This window comes from Motacilla alba, chromosome 2, assembly GCF_015832195.1.
Source record: "Motacilla alba alba isolate MOTALB_02 chromosome 2, Motacilla_alba_V1.0_pri, whole genome shotgun sequence".
NCBI classification, from domain to species: Eukaryota; Metazoa; Chordata; class Aves; order Passeriformes; family Motacillidae; genus Motacilla; species Motacilla alba.
The window spans coordinates 65,363,174-65,382,743 of NC_052017.1; the positions used below are offsets into that span (position 1 = coordinate 65,363,174).

The 19,570-nt window shown below is 40.9% G+C and overlaps 1 protein-coding gene across 1 annotated transcript in view; it reads left to right on the plus strand.

Annotated features, from left to right (window-relative positions):
* Positions 1–5,033: 5,033 nt before the first annotated feature.
* The window catches only part of LOC119697541, a 177,535-nt gene continuing 162,998 nt past the window's right edge, over positions 5,034–19,570 (plus strand). The window contains exon 1 of the mRNA XM_038128415.1: positions 5,034–5,133. The gene's annotated coding sequence lies outside the window, so the exon portion shown is untranslated. The remainder of the gene's footprint in view (positions 5,134–19,570) is intronic.

Below are 19,570 nucleotides of genomic sequence, written 5' to 3' on the forward strand. Positions count from 1 at the left end.
GTTTTGTGTACAGTACGTTACAAGTTATAAAAGCTTGAGTAAATAATTCATGTAAAAACCTTTGTAAATATTGTCAAACTGCGGAATAAATGATTAACTAAGAGGTCTCTTGGCTCAGCCTAGCAGCTTTATTACTGTAACTTGTTTTGTAAACAGCCTCCTCCCCTCCCCCCCCCCCCTGTATTTTTTCCATCAAGTGTCTTTGTGTAAATTCTATTGCTAAGCACTACTTAGATGCATTTCAATCACCATAAATAATGCAATGCCAGTATTTTAACCACCTGGAGACTCCATTCAGAAGTCAACCAAAGGTGTAGTTTGTGTGAGACCCTTAAGGGTATATATTTTCAATGCATGTAGAGCAGTGTACTTCCCACTGTTTTCATAGCTGATTGCATTTGCTGGAGATGGCTCCATCTCAGCTGGAAGGTGGATTCCTGATAGACCTTGGGTTTCCAGAGAGCTGGAACCTGTGCTCCATTTCATGTCCTGTGAATAATCTGCAAATTGTGTTGTGCGAAATAGATCAGGACCTAGGGTTATGAGAGGTAGTCCTGAAAAACATTAGAGTTTTTTTCTAGCTTTTTAATAAAGTGTTGTCTGAATGGTCAGAGGGAATGAAATCAGAAACATTTGTTGTAAATGAATAATATGACTTTGCTTTGATGTATTCATGAGCCCCTTGTTAGCCTTCTGAAAACACAACTGAAAATGAAATGTTTCTTCAATAATACTGGAATGGGAAAATGTGTTACATCTGAGTTCTTATGGGCAGGCGTAATTGTGTGGATACATGTGCTTGTTCTGAGTTTGTCCTGTGAAATACAAGCACACTTGACAGATGCCAAACACTTGGGGAACAACTGGGAGCTGTGGACAATCCATGTCATCATATTGACTCAGAATTTGAGCTTAGGCTTTAGCCACTACATGTCTGAATATCCATACTGGTTACATGCTGCTTTTTCTGCTGACTCCTGGATGGAGTGTGCATATTTTCCTGACAGGAAGAAACAGGCATTGCTGGACAGAGCACATCACAGTGGACTGGTGTCACTGCAGGTAGGACAAACACAGGCTGTCATGGGTGCCCTGGCTCTGCAGACTCAAACTGAGGGGAGCACAGCTGTTGGATGAGATGGATATGGCCAACTTGCCCTCTGCTCAAGGGAGACATGAGCTGCAATTGTCCTGCCCAGGCGTGTGGTGCAACAGTTGCAGAGTAAGATTTGCAAGCAGAAGGATGATGGGCAGCTGTGGGGGGAGTGATCCCAGGAACTGGTAGAGTCTCCAGGGAAGCAGAGCAAAGAGATTTTGATGGCTGCCTTGGTGAGCTTATTCCCTTATCATGCCAACTCGTCTGGTTGCCGCTCGTCCCACTTCACTCGGCTCTCAATTTCCATGAAAATGGACTATTCATTGAAAAGCCTGGAGATCACCTGTTTGTGTCTCTTGGCCATTTTTTCTGTGCAGTAGTGCAATCCAACTTAAAATCCCCCAGTAATTGTTCAAACAGATAGGTTCAACAGCACATGTCTTCAAACTCTCCTCTTATGAAAATGATGTTTTCAGAGCTAACTGCTTTGAAGTGCCTTTGTGCTAGACTGATCTGAGCAGATTTTGATGGTCACTTACAAACCTTTCTGACTCTGAAAATGGTGGAAATCATGAATTAGCTTCATATTATTATGTCTGATATCAAAGCTATCCAGAAATGGTGGAGGACTGCTTTGTGATTGTAGAGATGGAATTTTTAACCTGTTTTAGGTAAGGAGCTGCTCATCTTCTAATTATTTATCTGGCTTCAGGCTCTAAGCTTTCACTGTCTTGAGAACTAAGGTTGGACTTCAGGAAAGAAATCTTTTGGAGAACGTGGCAATAGATTTTGTGTATTTCTGTATGTCTGATGTAATGAGGAAACAACCTCTTCCCTCTGGCTTTTTAACCCTTATAGAAAGAGAGCTGTAGTGTCTCATGCAACCGAGTGCATGAGAAAGAAGCAGCTGATAATGGCAACCTTTGATGATGCTGAGCTGGTGAAAGAAGAAATAATGGTGTATCCTCTGCAAGTTATTGCTGGTAGTTTCCATAGAAGTTAAGTAAATGAAGTCTGAGTCTCAATTAAATAACATCTTGTCTGTCTTGTGTGCCCAGGACAATACATTGTTTGCTGTGAATAGACCACCCGAGGGTTGGTCATGTGTTTTGGTAAAAATCATAGCTTTGTCAGACAAAGCAAAAGGCATAATTATAGCCTTTTTTATATTAACAAACCCACCCTATTTTAATTATTATTGTGCATTTCCAATTAGAAGTGTGTTAAAATGTTGCCATTAGAAACTTTAAAAGCATGAAAACAGCAAAAAGCCAGATACAAGACGAAAGATGAAAAAATCCTAAAAGTCATCAGTCAGATATGGCCACAGAATACAAAAAAATGCTCTCAACAGTGTATATAGTTGCAGTATGAAATACATGATGCTTAACCATGTGCATTATTAATGTTATGAGACCTAAATCCTGAAGTCTAGATAGCATAATGTTTAAATACCTATGAAATACAAAATGGATGCAGATTGAGAAGGGAGTCTCTTTGAAAGATCGCTTTGTAGCCTCAATAAGCCCAAATATAAAACCTCTTGAGATTTCTTTTTACAGTGTACATGCACAGGTATCAGGTTTTGTTTTTGTACACAAAATTATTGTATCAAAGGTTTTGTTTGGGATGCTCTGTTTAAAACTTCTGTTTACCTTTCATTGGTTAGTCAGTTACTTTGAAGCCTGGTCCTCTTCTGGTGGTGCTTTTCCTGTTAAACTTTTATGCGAGTTAGAGGTCAGCCCTTGGAGACTGATCTCTGTCCTGCAGTGCACTGTGATAGTCTCACTTTCAGTGGAACCTGCTCTTACTGTGGAGCAGCTCTGCATGCTCTCACCTTGACACTGCTGCACCCTGTGGTCACCTTCTGCTGTTAAACTCTGGGGACTGGAGAAGGAATGTTTTAAGTTATGCCTTGGTTTCCTGGGTCTTTCCAGTACTCCTTTGGCTGATGGACCTGCCCAAATGACCTTTGCTTCTCTCTGTTGCATTGCTGGAGCTCTCTGTAGTCCCTGATGGAAAGGGACTTACAGGCACCTGTGCAACTCTAGTGACATCAGGAAATACAACCCTGCTTATTACAGTGACCTAGGCACCCTGAGGTTTGATTGGGATGCTTTTTATATCTCATTGCTGTAAAATAGAAATTAATCCTATAGGAACCAGGAGAAACAGATCTTTCAGTGGTTCTGCTTCTGTTGTGGTTGTTTAAACACAAATCTGGCTGCTGCAGCACAACTATAACTGGTGTTCCCATGAGGAGGAAAATACAGAGAAAGCTCCATTACTTTGGATCAAAAGATAATTTCTGTGCCTACTAATTATGCAGACTGAGGCATTGCATCATTTGGATACAGTTCTCACTTCTTGGGGGTTAAATATGCAACTAAGTCTTGTTTTGGACTTTCCTAGTATTTCCTCTCAAACTGCTTTGTTTTTATATTATTGTAGCATCAAAAGTCTCTAGGCAGGGCCCAGCAACCAAGCATGAGAAGGGCAGCATGCAGAGCAACAAGTACTTTCTAATTCCAAGCATATACAAACCAAGTGTTAGAAAAGAGGTGATAGATAAATAAGAACAAGAAAACACAAGGAAAAAAACCAAAATACTGGATATGGTACATCAGTAACCCACTCTGGGGACTAGATCTTTAGCATTCATTACAGAAATGCAAGTTTTAGTCATAAACTATTGTATTTATTACTTTTCTGGATTGTTCCTAACATGCTTGGCCATTGCAATCTTCATCTTTAGGATGATGGACTATTTTTTTTGTCTGAACAGTGAAAAAGGACATGAAAGCTTAGGGAAATATGGAACTAATCAGTGTCTGTATTTAATTTTCCAAATATTTATCTGAATTAAATAGTACCCTTAAGTTTTGAGCAGATGACTTTATCAGAGAAGAATTGTGAGTTAGTTGATTGCAGCAGAGTTTCTTGCACGGTTAAAATCCTCAAGGCAAGGCCTGTTTCCACAAACACCTTCATCTCCTCCTTCATCTCCTCTCCCTGCATTGAGGAGCAGGGTTGCAGTGACACAGAACAGTGACCTTCAGCTGCAAACTTACAGAAAGTCAGTTGAATATAAAAACAACCTAGAGCATCTACAGTGTGTGCAGTATCAGCTGGTGCTGGCAGTGGACTGTGGCAGAAAGCCAAAGCTGTTTCCCTGGCACATATTTCCCCATCTAGGCTGTCAGAAGGGACGAGCTAGTGGGGACTGAACATTGCTGTGCCTATAGGATGCTACAGGACAGCAGGTTACAATGGGGTTGTGCTTTAATAGCTAGGTTGTTGAACACCATAAAATACAACAAGGGGTATACATAACAGCTGATGTTCTGCAACCCCAGTGACTCACTGTGTCTCTCCTAAGGAGAGAAAGTCACTGGAGCCACCTTCTGTGGCTATCTGAAAGACACACCTTTGCAGGTCCCACCTGGTGCTTCTCACTTAGCACTTGATAAAAATCTCCCCTCTTGTTCCTCTCTCTGCTAACCATGTGCCAAGAAACATCCTTCTGTCACTGCTGGTTCTGTGTGCCAGGTGGACGGACATTGCAGGAGGTTTTCATCATGCTGCTTATCAGCTACTTCTGCTTCATGATGCAAGTATCTTCTCACTGTCAAACCCTCTGGCAGAAATCACCTTTGATTAGTTCATTCTGTGGAGGTTATTCAGATATGCTCTTCAATAGCATTGTTATCACATTTATTTCCTAAGTAGCAGTAATTATTATTGAAGAGAAAAATAAAAAAAATATTTTGACCCCATATTTAGACCCAGTTACCCAGTCTTTTGGGTATAGGTTGGTGGCTTAGCACTGTTTTCTTTACCAGGTTGTTTGTCTGAGTTCTGGAGAACAGCATCCCATGGAGGAGCTGGAGAGGTTTCTATTGCTGACGGATTTGCTCTGGCACCTGATGTGCGTGCCAGCAGCCATCTCATCAGGAGGACGTGGACGTCACTGTCACCATAGAGACAGCAAGGAGGATTCGGTTTCAAAAGGTGAAGAGAAGCTGGGAAGTAGGAAGGTAAGCTGGGTCTGCATCTCAACTCATGAAGGATTTTAAAGCGATGCTGTATTTAAAAGGAGGCCACAGTAGAGGAGCACTCTACTGAATATTTATACACATGTGTGGAAATGTGCATCTAAGTATTGCTTCCTATGCATATATTTGCATGTATTTTTTTTAATAGACTTGGGTGCAAAAGAACCCAATGAAGGTTTTTGAGAGCCTGCTAGCATTCAGTTTGTGCTCCTCCAATTAATTCTTCTTTTGCAGGTGATTTAAAAAAAAAAAGACTTGAATTATGTTTAAGTTTTATTTTAGGAAGTTGTAAAATATCCACTGCCTCAAGATTTTCTGTTTCGCACAAGTTTTGCAACAAGAGCTGAGTGAGCTGTAGTGTGTTCTAAATTAACATTGTTCACTTCTACCCCTTCTTGTGGTCTTCAGTTGTGCTCTAGCAATGGTATGGATGTAAAGCAATGGTGAGTGTTGACAGGCAAGGTAGGGATCAGCCATGAATCATTCAACCACATGGGACTTTTAAAGCTTGTGTCTATACTGGCCTGGGACAGCTTGCAGATCTCTCTCTGCCCACTCTTATATCAGCAGATAAAATCACCCCTCCTCAGGGCTTACCCCATCCCTTGAAGATACAACCTCAGTGATGCATGGACTTGTTTAAAGCTTCAGTTTGCATGCTCGTAATCTCCAGCAGGGTGCTGACCCCAAAAGGATGTTTCTTACACCTTGGAAGCAAAAGGTAATTCACAGGTATGGCTCTGAGGGGAGTGGTGGCAAGGAGGAGTGCAGCCAGCAGAGCGACAGATGAACTCTTGAGTAATGCCATATATAAGCATTACTGCAAAAAGGGTGGTAGAAGGCTTATAGGGACTGATAAAAGACCTTGTATGCAATACCATGCTGTTCTGGATGCCACTGGAGAGGATGGGGCTGGGTGCGTGTTTCTGATCTCGGGCCAGAGATGCTCAACAGAGCCCTTGAGCTCCTCTTGTCATTGCCCATCCTGCCACAGCTTGAGCAGGAAATAGCGAGAGTACAGCAGGTTTTTTAACCATGACACACTTGTCTTGACAGCTGGAGGAAGTCTGGCGTGGGAGCCAAATCTCCTGGCTTTGTGTCAGCTCTGGGGTATCTTTCCTGTTTTGGGAATTCCCCGCTGGGGAGGTACCACTGCTGTTTGGAGCAGAGCTCAGATCTCAGCCCCTGGGGCTGTCCACTCTGGGAGACGTTTTTGGCAAGGATAAGTATTTTTTGCTATTTCTGAGTCTCTTTGACTTTATAAATAGCTAAGTGACAAGTAAAATTTTGGTATTCACCCTATGGCTGAATTTTCCGCAGGGATGTTTGCATGTGTGCGTAATACCATTTATATTTATTATTCCTGCTGCTGTCGTCACTCACACGTTTTCTGCAAACAGAACAAAAGGCTCCCTTTGCAGTCAGCTCATGGTCCAACTGCTGCACACAGACAGTGGAGGGCACGGAGAGCGCCTGGGGGGCACAAGGAATCCTTGAGATAACATTGCTTGGGCTTCTGTTGTCAGACCTCTACAAACCATGATAATACATGTAGGCTTCATGCTAATGAGAGGCAGCCAGGGTGTATGTGAAGAACTGAACTGTCTATTTACATGCAGCTGGGGCTTGCATTTTTGGGGGTACCATTGTTGGGACATGTAGGGAGCTGGTTTACTTCTGTAACAAACTGCATTTTTAACTGATTTTATCTGATGGCTGCTGCAGGATCTTGTCTACCCAGATTTTAGTCATTCACCCTGACTTCTGTTTTAGGAACCTTCTGACCAAATTGATCCTTGGTATCGATATAAAGATCTGTGCTGGTGAACTTTTGGGTTTGACTCACTTTCTGGGATCAGCCTATGTCTCAGTTATGGTTCACTCTCATTGTTAATCATTTGATCATGCTTTTTTGAGAGAACAGAAACTGTGATTTATGTTAGATTCAGAGATCGTCCAGTTCACTTCCCAGTTTCCCATGGTGGTGGTGGTCTCCAGCTGTTTCAAAAAAAAAAAAAAAAAAAAAATCCTGCATTAGGCAGGAAGGAGATAAGCTCTCTAAACTGTAATAGAAATTTTGCTTTCTTCAACAGACAAACCATTCTCTGAGAACTTGATTACCAATTTAGATTTCTATAAAGCCAGATGTTAAGAGGAGAGTCAGATACCAACATTATCTAGCAGATCTGATCTCAAAGGTTTTACTCATGCAGAAGCCAGTTCTAAATGACAACAAAAGCAGGAGGACAGGACATAAAGATGGGCTTGACCTCCAGCCTAGAGCCCTGGACTTGGCACATTTAATCAGCTACTCCTCGACTAGAGGGGCTAATTAGCCACTCCTCTGGTTGCTCATCCCCTGCAACCTGCTCTTGCCACAGCATGTGTAAGTTTTATCTGTTGGTGGAGAATTGGGAACAATACCTATTCTAACAAGCACCACCTTTTCCCCTCTCTTGTTAGGGGTGTTGGTAATATAATTCCTCTGTTATACATAATACCTCTCCTATAATGCTTCTCACTTGACTGCATATATGAAGTGGTCAAGACCTGCATCTGGAAATTATGCAGTAATAATTTTTTTTTCTTCCTGCCTACAGCAGGAATATTTATATATACCAGATTTTTGCCATGGTCTTATGAGGTGGTACAAGAAGTAAAGCCACAGCAGCTATCTTACTTGTGGTGTTATTGTGTGATATTGCCATGTCTTCATAAGGTTTTCTGTGGTTTTCTTTGGCTCAGGCTGTTAAGATTGGCTGTAGTTATGTTTTTGCTTTGAAAATAAGGGAGTACATCTGTGCCATCATGCCACTGGGTTTACTGGCATGTAGCTAATTTACCAATTTATGTTGAAAAGGCAGGAAAAAGAAAATGTGAAACTGATGCTGGACATGATTTCAGAATATAGAGATGTTTACTCACTGTCAGCATCTGTGGTGATCATGGTGATCATTGCCCAAAACTAGAGACTGCTTTTTCTCTACACACTTCCATACACTGGGTTAAATGCTTGGATTTTTCAATTGCCTCTGAGCTCAATCCTTCAAGTGTCACTTAAGATACTTACAAGCCTGTTTATTTTCACCTATGCTCATTCTGTAGAAGGATGAAAGAAGCAAAACAGCTGTTCTGAGTGCTCGGTGTTATTGTGGGGGTTTACAATCCCTTCACATGAATCAGTGGACTTTGGAGAGGGTTTCCAAGTGTGTCTAAATCCTGCTGTGCTGTTGGCCTTTCTCTCAGATGGGCCCCAGCCAGCAAGGAAAAATTTTCAGGCAATCCAGCCAGGATTTTTCCATGTGATAAAGGGAATGATGAAGAACTCTAAGCTCTGAACAGATGACTCAGGGCCTCTGGTGCTGAGTTAGACCTATCACTGTGCCTGTTGCAGAGGCACGCAGTCCACACCCAATTTCATCCTCTGCCCACACACAAATGTGTCATCTATCTGTGCATGATTGAAGTGCTCATATCAGACATGTTTATCTGGAAAAACTGTGAGAATTGTCCTAAAAGGTTATTATATGCTTCTGATTTATTTCCTGTCTGGTCATTCTGTCCCCTCTTTGGATCTGTTGCACTGTTTAGGGGGTCCACTTGTGCAAGTAGGTCTGTGTGGGAGAATCATATTTGCAGGGCCATTTGCGAGTCATGTCAGTCTAAGAAAACGTAATGGGAGGGACCCAGTGAGATAAAAAAATATATGGAAAAGAAACATATAATTTTCCTTTTTTTGAGTATAAATATCTCTTAATACCAAGTATTCCATGAAAAGATTGGTTTGGATTAATAGAATTGATAAAGGCATATGCTCTTTGCTTGCATGAATAGCAGAGGATTAAAATGTGGCTGTATCTGGCATCCATATACAATTCATGCAAGGTTCAGTTCAGTTCTATGAAATTTGGTGCTATTAAATTCATTCACGTTCATCACACTGTGTAGGAGAGGCTGTGATATTAGGAAAAAGTGACTTTCCAGGCTAAAGGAATGTGAACAGGTGTGCCTTATGGTTTGACATTATAATTACAAATGCATAAGAGATGCAGCCTTCCATGGCCTTGATCAGAACTTCAGTGTATGCTTGTATGTATCTCTGAGATTAGGAATGCTAAGCAAGGTTCTCTGGCTTTTGTGAAGGCCTCAAGCCATCCTTCAGAGCACAGGACATCCTTAGGCAAAGTATAACGAGGATTTGTCTCAAAGCAAAGGTGGAGGCTGAGGCCTGGTTCATGAGAAGGTGGTTTCAAAGCCACCCTCTCTAGAAGGGAAAGAGGAGATAGCATCTGCTGTCTGGGAAGAATTTTTCCAGGTGCTTCTGACAGAACAATTGCTTTCTAATGTTAAACAGCCTAGAGCTGGAGGAAAGGAGAATTTCTTCTGTGGAACTGGGAAAAAATGGGAATAGAAAGAGAGGGAAAATCAGGTTCCCTAATCTCCTTTACCTTTCAGAGGGCTACAGAATCAATGCCTTCTGAGGAAGTGATCCATGTAGAAGGGATCTTTGTAGAAGACTAAGGTTTAGAGCATCTATCACTACTTTTCTTTTGGTTCACTTTCCTTTTTCTGCCAGTCCAAAGAATTCCCAAAGTAAACTGAAACCAGAAGATTTCAGAGTCCTACTTCTGAACCCAGTCATGGCTGAGTCACATCCTGCCTTACCTGACATTGCACAAATGACCCAGAGAGAACGGCATGATGTGGCTCCTCTGTGGTAACTGAAATGAGAAGGATGGTTGTTGGCATGCATTTCTCAACACACGGTAGAGCAAAATACTTTTTTGGAGAACTGTCAGCAAAGGCCGTTGCAGAACAAAGGAGGTACAGGCATTAATCTGGGATAATGATGGACAAGAGGTAGCAGGAGGATCTGAGAAGATGTGAGTCTCCTAACATGTGACAATTTTTACTGGAAAGCCAGGAGCACAGGTTTGACTAGTTCCTAAAGAAGCAGAAATTTTTTGGCTAGTATTTAAGAAACAACTTACAGTATTGATGGCAGCAATACAAAGGAAAGAGAAAGATCTTTATCAGTCATTTTCACTTTGGCTTTAGTTAACTTTTATATATAAAAATATTCAAATACAACTGTGTAAACATACATCATACTGTGCTAGTCTTTGCGTTGAAATATTGTTACATAGGAACGGAAAAAAAATAGGAGCAAAGCATTTAATTCCACAACATCTGCAAGTGACAAGAGGTGTTAGGGGTTGGTGTTCGAGCCATCTTTGTCGGTGACTGGACAGTGGGATTGAGGACGGCCTCAGTAAATTTGCCAGCGACACCAAACTGTGTGGTGCAGGTGACATACTGGAAGGAGGGGATGCCATCCAGAAGGACCTTGACTTGAGAACCTTGAGGGATGGCACTGTACGAACCCCGTGATGCTCAAGGCTGGGTATAGAGTCCAGCACCTGAGTGGGGACAATCCCAGGCACAAATAGGCTTGGGTGGAGAATAGATTGAGAGCAGCCCTGAGGAGAAGGACTTGTGGGTGTTGTTGGCAAGAAACTCAGCATGACCTGGCAATATGTTTTTGGAGTCCAGAAGACCAATAGTGTCCTGGGCGGCATCAAAAGAAGTGAGGCAAGGTCGGTTCTGGATCCCTCCAATATAAAGAAGGGACCTGTTGGAACAAGTCCAGATAAGGGCCACAACAATGATCAGAGGGCTGGAGAACCTCTCCTATGAAGTCAGGCTGAGAGAGTGGAAGTTGTTCAGCTTGGAAAAAGAGAAGGCTCTAGGTAAACCTTAGAGCAGCCTTCCAGTTTCTGAAGCAGGTCCACAAGAGAGCTGGAAGGTATTTTTTACAAAGGGTTGTAGTGATAGGACAAGAGGTAATGGTTTTAAACTGAAAGAGGGTGGGTTTAGGTTCGATATCGGAAAGAAATTCTTTACTGACACTGAGGTGAGGCACTGGAAAAGATTGCCTAGAGAAGCTGTGGATGCCCCATCTCTGGAAGTGTTCAAGGCCAGGTTGGGTGAGGCTTTGAGCAACCTGGTCTAGTGAAAAAGTTGTCCCTGCCCATGGTAGGGGGGTTGGAACTGGGTGATCTTTAAGGTCCCTTCTGACCCAAACCAGTCCATGATTCTTTGAAATGCAAACAGAGGTTGAACTCAACACAGTATTGTGGTTTTGAATGTGGGACTGTCACTACGAGCAGCCTCCAATGCTCAGGATTTGAAGTGAACTCACTCACTTCTTGAGTGTAACAATTGCTGGGAGAAACTGCATTAAGAAAAAAAAAATCAAAAGTTTTCCTCATAAGTCAGAAACTTATCCTCTATGAGTATAGGATGATGTAGCTCTACTAAAAATTGTAGGTAACAGTCTGTGGAGGCTGAAGTCCTGGTGTAAAATCCCTGTTAACATTCACTGTTTTTCTTCCTATCACCTAAAATGTTTCATGTAAGAACAGGCAAATTTACTGCTGACATGAAGCCCTATCTGATTTGGTTTCATATGGCCTCCTTCTTCTATATCCATGATCATGCAACGTTTCACACCCACACATGGTTACTCAATTTCCTTCAGTGCCCCTTTCAAGTATCCTTATGTTATATGAAGCAGCTGCTTGTGTTTAGTAACTTTCTGCACCTGTGGTGCTTTTGGTCTAGGATACTGAAGTAGAATTTCCTCACTTGGCCATGTTGAGATGCAAACTGTGCCCCTGGGCTCAGTGCTGGAAAGTATTCAGTATATTCAGTAGCACCATTTGCAGATGGTGTGAAAGAAGCTGCTCTCAAGGCATCTTGTCAGCATCAAGAATGAACATTCATGGTCCAACCTGAAGCAAATTCTTTGACACCCTGATATGAAACCAGCTTGTTCCTGTTGCCTGTGTGCCAAAGGAAGCTGTTTCCTAGTAGATGAATAGGGTATGAAGTGTAAACTTCACATCCAGACTCATGTAATTGCCTTGCATGTTTCAGGAGAAGGGAGATTGTGTTTTTCTGGTCAGCTTGTATCCAGATGGCAGCTTATAGGTGGAGATTTTCTTGAAGGATGCCAGACAGGCTTGTTCTTCATTGTAGCTGAAGCAAGAGTTTTACCTTGCAGCAACTCTTTAAGTTACTTTCCTTCTCACCCCAAATTTAATTTCTAAAAATACATTTTCCCCATCACAGGAAACCAAAGACCCCAGTAGCTGTGCTCAGGTGCAGCCATGGCTGAATGTGTGGAAAAACTCACATACTGTGCCAAAGCAGTTGTGCTGGGACAGAGATTTCCTTTTCTTTCCTGCAACTTGTCCTGCACTTTCAAAGTAAGTTCTCCAGGGAATGGCTTTGCTGCCAGGATGTTTTCCCAGTGGCTATTTCAAAATCTAGTTTCTGATTCAGGCATGGCAGAATCTGGGGGTTTGAAACAAGTCCCCTAACCTGGATAACTTTCCCAACTTATGTGTCCATGGCATCCATCCATCTTAGCAGTTAAGCTTGGAGACATGTCCAAGATTACACAGTGAACCGGAATCAAAGCTAAGAATAAATTTAAGGAAAGATGGTAATAAACCACATTTTTTTGGTTCAAGTAGAATATCTTGGTTCCTGAAACTTGCCTTCTTCCTGTGATTTTTCTGCCTGGGGGAGGGAGGGCAGAAAAAAACCAAAATGTTAGTGCTTTTCACATATTAAATATCTGCATATGCTTTGTTGTGGGATCTATGGGATAATGAATCCAGATTCATCTTTTTGTTAAGGTGAACCCATCTTTGAACTTGTTATTAAAGACTACAAAGTGGTTATGACTCTTGTAAGAGGACAAAACAACTCTTTTGAAAAATACCATGTCTATTGTTTTTGCTGATGGGATGACCAGGAAGACTCCTGGTTCTAATCTGTCCTGTTGCTTTTCTGTATTATTGTTGTCATAAATATTTGACGGAAAAAAGGAGTCAATACAGTAAGTGTCATTCTTTGCTTCATAAAGCCATTACCTTAAATACTTTATTTGCATGCAAAAGGAAATATTTTCCTTTCATGCAAAAGTATGGACTTAAGAATCTCTAGCCAAATACCATAAATAAGTCTATTTTATTGGCATGAAACAGTATTTTTAGAGCAAAATAAAGTGCTAAGAGGCTTATAGTATGCTACTGAGTGCAAGTGCTAATATGATATTTATTGTTCTATCAGATAAGTTGTCATAGTTTAGTACCAGGGAAAGAAAGAAGCCCTCGAGGTTAGAGGCAAGCTTTAATGTCCAGTTTTCTTTATGTGCTGATTTTGGTTTGAGGTAAGTTAATTTTCTTCACAGAGGCTGGTATAGGGCTGTCTTCAGTTTGCGCTGAACACAGGGTTGATAATATAGAGATATTTTTCTTATTGCTCAGCCAAGCTTGCACAGAGCCAATGCCTTTTCTGCTTGTACTGCCACACTATTGAGGATACTGGGGATGAATAGGAAGCTGGGAGGAGACACAGCCAGGATAGCTGACCCCAAGTGACCAAGGGGATATTCCAGACCATATGGCATCATGCTCAGCATGTAAAGTTGGGGAGAAGAAGGAGAAAGGGGGTGGGGGGATGTTTGGAGTGGTGGTGTTTGTCTTCCCAAGTAACCATTACCTGTGAGGGGCCCTTCTCTCCTGGAGGGCGCTGAACACCTGCCTGCCAATGGGAAGAAGTTAATTAATTCCTGGTTTTGCTTTGCTGGTGTGAGCTACTTTTTCTTTCCCTAACAAGTTGTCTTTATATCAACCCATGGGTTTTCTACCTTTTATCCTTCCAATTCTTTCCCTGATCCTACTGGTGGTGGAGTGAGTGAGCGGCTGTGTGAGACTTGGTTGCTGGCTGGGATTAAATTACAACACCTTATTATTCATATAAAGTGACACTGAGAATCTGTTTATCTGATGCAAGTAAGTGGCTGAAGGAATTGCGGGTAGCCAGGCATTTAGAAGATGGGCTCCACATTAAATTCAGCCCATAGTCCTGCAGTCGTGCTATTGCAGAGGACCTTTGGGATCTCATAGAGTCCAGCTGAATTTTGCTTGAGGAGTGACTTGCCCACACAGTTCACTGCAACATAAACTCCTGTGATCATCTTTGTTTTGTTTTCTTTGGTCTTTATTAACTGTAGCCCAATAACCAGTTGCAGGGATGCATGTGAGAGATCCAGCAGCTTCACTCATTCAACAGATGAAGATATTTCCTAGTCCAGCTGTTCACTGCTCTGGAATCAACTACAAAATCTCTTGAAAGACAAGATTTTACGTTCTTAATTCAGATATGAAAAAGGTGGGGGGAAGAAAGGGAGAAATAGGAAACAGAGGAAAAAAGAGAAGGGATTTTTTTTAGGCATTCTTTACGAATCATAAGGAAGAACAGTTGCTTTTTCACCTTAAAGATTACCTTCACCAAAGTGTGAGGTGTAACAAGTAAGTATCTAAAGGCTTAAACTTAACCTATGGGAATATTGATAACTTCAAACTGAAATGTCATCCATTTATGATTCATGAGTAAAAAGTGGAGGAGAATTAATCCACCCATTCTGAGACAAAAAGCCACATACATTTGCCATAGCTGCATAAAGTTTCCACTTGCAACATGAAAAGTCTTAACTAGGAAGACCACATTAGTGAGCCAGGGCCTGAAAGGGGCATTTTGAGCACTACATCCTGCATTTTACTATTACTGCCTTTCTATACTTTCAGTCAAGTGCAGAGGAAAAACATGGGTTTGGTTCAGATGGAACAAAATGGAAGATCTGGAGGTTTTTTCCAAGTCCTGGTGTGAGGCGCTGTGCGGAATCACCCACTCACTTGTAGATCAGGGCTGTGTTAGGCCTTTCAATAATCTCTTGAAGTCTGAGGGAGAGATTGATTTTACAAGAGTTTAACATGACCTTATGCAAATTCTCATTTATTTTTGCTTTTAACAGTTTAGGAGGTGAATTGATTTAAAGGGAAGGAAGTAAACCAGTGATGTTAGTTTTAATGTTAGTTTAGTTTTCAGCTATCATGGGAAAAACCCACAAGGAAATATCATGCTATATAAATAATTCTTGTCAATTACTGTCCAACCTGTGATGCATCTCTGTGAGTATTAGTACTTCAAAAAGGTCACTTCTGCTGTTTCTACCAGCTTCTATGGATTTCCTGAGGTTTCTAGTTGTCCCTACATTTTGGATGGGACATGCTCTCAAGTTTTCCAGACCCAGTGGTAGTCTCCTCATTGATTACAGTGGGCTCCGTACCTTATTTGACTTCTGCACAGCACCATGTAGGCTCTTGTGGGAGAGTCTGCAGTGACAAAATCAGTCTGGTCTGAAAAGTTGCTACTCATTAATAGCTAGAACTTACTGCTTCTCCACTGAGCAATCTGTGGGCCCCTGTTTTGGGTAGGTAGTAAACCAGTGGTAAAAGTAGTAGGCAAGCACAGGTTTCACTTGAAGAAAAAGCAGTAGCAAATGACAACTTGGAAGGATTTTTCATCTGTCACTTTAAATTTTTTGAGTTCTGTTAAGTAGTTAACCCCTGGTCAATAAATTAATAGGAATTAATTAGGTGACAATAAACTGCATACAATCTCACGTTATATCATGCCACCCTTTTTAACTCTGTATTGTCTTCTGTTAAAATTTGCATGAGAAAACCCTCAGTTTATTAGGGTATGAAATAAACATGTTGAAGTTTCCAGTGAAAAAGATCTTAGTATTTGGGCTATCTTATGTGTGACTGATCAGCAGTAAGTATCTGAAACTGTTTTCATCTTCACCAAATGAGGAATAGTTCTCTCAAATCAGTAAAATTATACCAACCTGAAATCACTGAAAAGATATTAGAATGAGTTCCTTTAGTCCTTAACTTTGAGGGAGGGAGGGAGGTATTTGAGGGAGGGAGAGAGAAGGAAGGATGAGGGGTCGGAAGAAAATGAAATGTAATCATGTCTTTTCAGTTCTGTAGAAATTTTCACACATCCTCTTACTACAAATGTTCTCAGTTGGGAGTAAGCTTGTCTGCTGCGTTCAATAAAGTAATTCATGCAAGGAGAAAGTGTGTGCATAAATGCTTTTCAGGATTGAGACCTATAAATTACAGACTTCCTCCTCATTTAATGTCTTCCACTCAATATATAAGATGCTTTTAAATTCTACTAATTGTCCAAACCAAATCCTAACTCGGTAATCAATGAACCTATAGACTGTAGTGTCTTAAATGAGTAAATGGCATGCTTTGTAGCATTGCTCTTCAAATTCTTTTCTGAAGTAGTGAAAAACACAATATTAAAGTCTATTTTCAGATTAGGTATGACCCAAGATAGCAAAATCCAAGAAATCCAAACCTCACTTATTCTCTTAACATGGCAAGCAATGCTCAGAAAACAGCTTCTTCTGGCTCAACTTACCCACTTGTCAAGGGAAACTGTCTCTTCCAAGACAGGTTATCAAAATGTTAGTATGCCAATAAAACCTCAAAAAACTTCACTGATCTTTAAGCCTTTTGATGACCCTGTGTGGAAAGGCAAATTCATTGCTATTTTTACTTCCAGACTGCACCAATCCAAAACTAGGGAAGTAGGTGTGGGGTATCAAGTTGTATCCAAATGGGTGAGAAGGGAGTAGGGCTGCCCCGCTCTTCTCCAAGGCAGCAGACAGGTGAGAAGACACACACACACACAATGTGTGGGCATCCTCTCTGGGTGTGTGCTGGATTGCTGCACATGGTAATGTGTCTCCTTCCTGTTTCTAAATCCTCAAATCATTGCTGGATGCTACCTCATTGAAGTTCTTTTTGTTTTGGCTTTGTTTGTTTTTTTTTTGTTGTTTGTTTATTTGTTTTGGCTTTTTCTTTTGTTTTAATTAGCTGTAACTATTGCAACATGCTATTAGATTCTATTCACAATATCCATCAGTGTAGTTTTTCACTTTGTTCTGCTGGGGGAGGAAACATAAATATTTTCAGAATCTTAGTTTATGGGGCTGGTAGTAAACTTTAATGTCATTATGGGGGTCTAGTTTTAGTATATGTTTTCTCTGATGGGAAAGCTCAATTAAGGATAATCTTTTTCCTTGATGGAGTTTCTTGTGCCCCGGCTGTAGTGGCAGAACCAAGTGCAGGACTAGTGAAGTGGTGGTTCAAGGTAAATAACGGAAAAAGAGGTGTTTTGGGGACTGATATTTTTAACCTGGCTTAGATCTACAGTAAGTACAGTGCAATGAGAGTTCAGTGAGCTGCTTTCCAAGGACAGGAGTGAATGGCTGGAGAGAAGAAGGGGGCAGACAGCAGGAATTTATTAAGCTGCTGCATCACTGAGGAGAGCATGCCATGGGATTGCTGCTGACTCTTCTACTCTACCAGAGGAAGTCAAGCAGAGGGCTTAGCAGTTTTACAGCTTCTCCACTGGTTAGAAAACAGCTTTGGGCCTATTGGACATGCCATCTATCCCAAAATTCAGGAATTCAGAAGCAGTCATGTTTGACTATTCTTTTCTTGTTCAAGGTCCCGAGGTAACTGTTTTTCACATGTGATAAATGAAACATCACTAGTATTTATTTCAAAGGGAGATTTGGTCCAAGAATTCAAATCTTGGAGTCAAAATTTCCATTGCTGATTTCCTGGCTGGGACAAAGACACATCACACCTAGCTGTGCTGGCTGAAGATACCAAGTTTAAAACATGCCAGGCACAAGTTTCCTATTATTGATGGAAAGCTAATGGAAACCATTACAGACTTTGAACTGTGTCTGTGTAGGTCTTATCAGCTAACTGGGTCTTAAAAAACAAGTTGCAACTTCACTTATTAGTTAAAATATGTCTTTATACACTGCTATGTCTAATGAGTGGTATGCAAATGAGAAATGCATTCCTAATTACCTGTCTAATTTATGCCATTGCCTCAGTTTCCCTTCACTCGTACTTGGTGGTTATGTCTCATTAACAAGTGCCTGACAGAGGAGTACGCTCACTGGGTTGAATAGATTGATATATACGTATAGTCAGTGTCAGCTGGCATATAGGCTGATATAAGGGGGACTAATGGGAATGTATGAACAAGTAGCCTATGTTGTTTCATGTTGACACATATATGACACTAATCCGGAAACTCCTGCCAGAGGCAAGTGAAATATGTTTTGAACAACTAAAGGTATTCCTTCTGGGACTGCTCATACAGTATGATTTCTGTCTCTTTGACTGAAAGAAAACTCTCCTGATCTATTAGCAACAGTATTGATATCTGAAGTGATGTATGTAACAAGTGCAACTTTTACAGGAAGCATTTTCCTGTATTTCCCAGTGAGTCCTTGCTTATCCTCTTGCTTAATTCAGAGAGAAAACCCTTCAACATTACGCTTTCATATATATATTTGAAATTTTGATATTTGAACTAACAAACAGCAAAAGTGAATTTTTCCTTGTGCAGATTCTCTCGCTGTGAATCCACACGGATTGTGCGCATCATGCTATTTACAGTGAAATTTTCTTGGAAAACAATGCTCCAGTCATTGTAGGCTGATTCCCTAGACTGCAGGGTGCATAAAAATAACTTTTGATTGGTTTGCTTTTCTTTGTAGTTGTAGTGGTAACCAGAAAATGAAAAGTACACATTCATGAGGAAGTATTAAACTCTATGGTAAATACAAAATATAGTCAGAAAATGAACTACTTGTTCCCTGAAAGTAAATTAGGGAGGAAATTCTGAAACACTTTTTAAAAAAGTTGTGTCTCTTGCCACAAATGTTGACTGATAATAAGCACTTTATACTTAGATTCTTTTATTTACCTTTGGGTATCATGTCTGCTTAGAGTTTACAATGCTGTTTCTGCACAAGCAAAATCATTCACTGTTTTTTTTCCTCTAAAGCATATATTTTTTTTTTCAGGATTTCATGTGCAGCTCAGTACTTCTAACTAACATTCTTCTGTAATGTGAAGGCCACGTAATTTAAGAATTACAAGTCACAAAACTTTCTGTAATGAAAATAAAAGAATCTCTTTTTCTTTTTGCTAGTTAAGCTAGGGATGTGGGTGGAAAGGGAAAATTAAGGACAGTGGCAGTGCTGAAGTTCCTGATGCCATGATGTTGCATCCAGAGTGCTATGCAGAAATTCACTGTGGCTGGTAGAATCACAAAGTTAACAAGGACCACCTGTTTTACAAGTGGAAAACTGGAGGAAAAAGAATTTTTGGCTTGACCAAGACCATGAGGAGCATGATTTTTTTACTATGCTTGGTCTCTCAATCCTGCTGCCTGCTACCATCTTAATCTGAGTTGTCTCCAAGTCCTGCAGTCCTCAGCTCTGCAAAAAAATAAAAAAAAAAAGCCTGGAAAGAAAGACTGGGAGCTTTTCATCCCATTCTGGAAAGCCTTTTGTCCAGGCTGGGGCAGGTTTTATTCCTCCCTCAATAGCTACTGTCAGGTGAAGATCACTAAAAATTTCAGTACACTTAAACATGAGCCCTGGGACTTC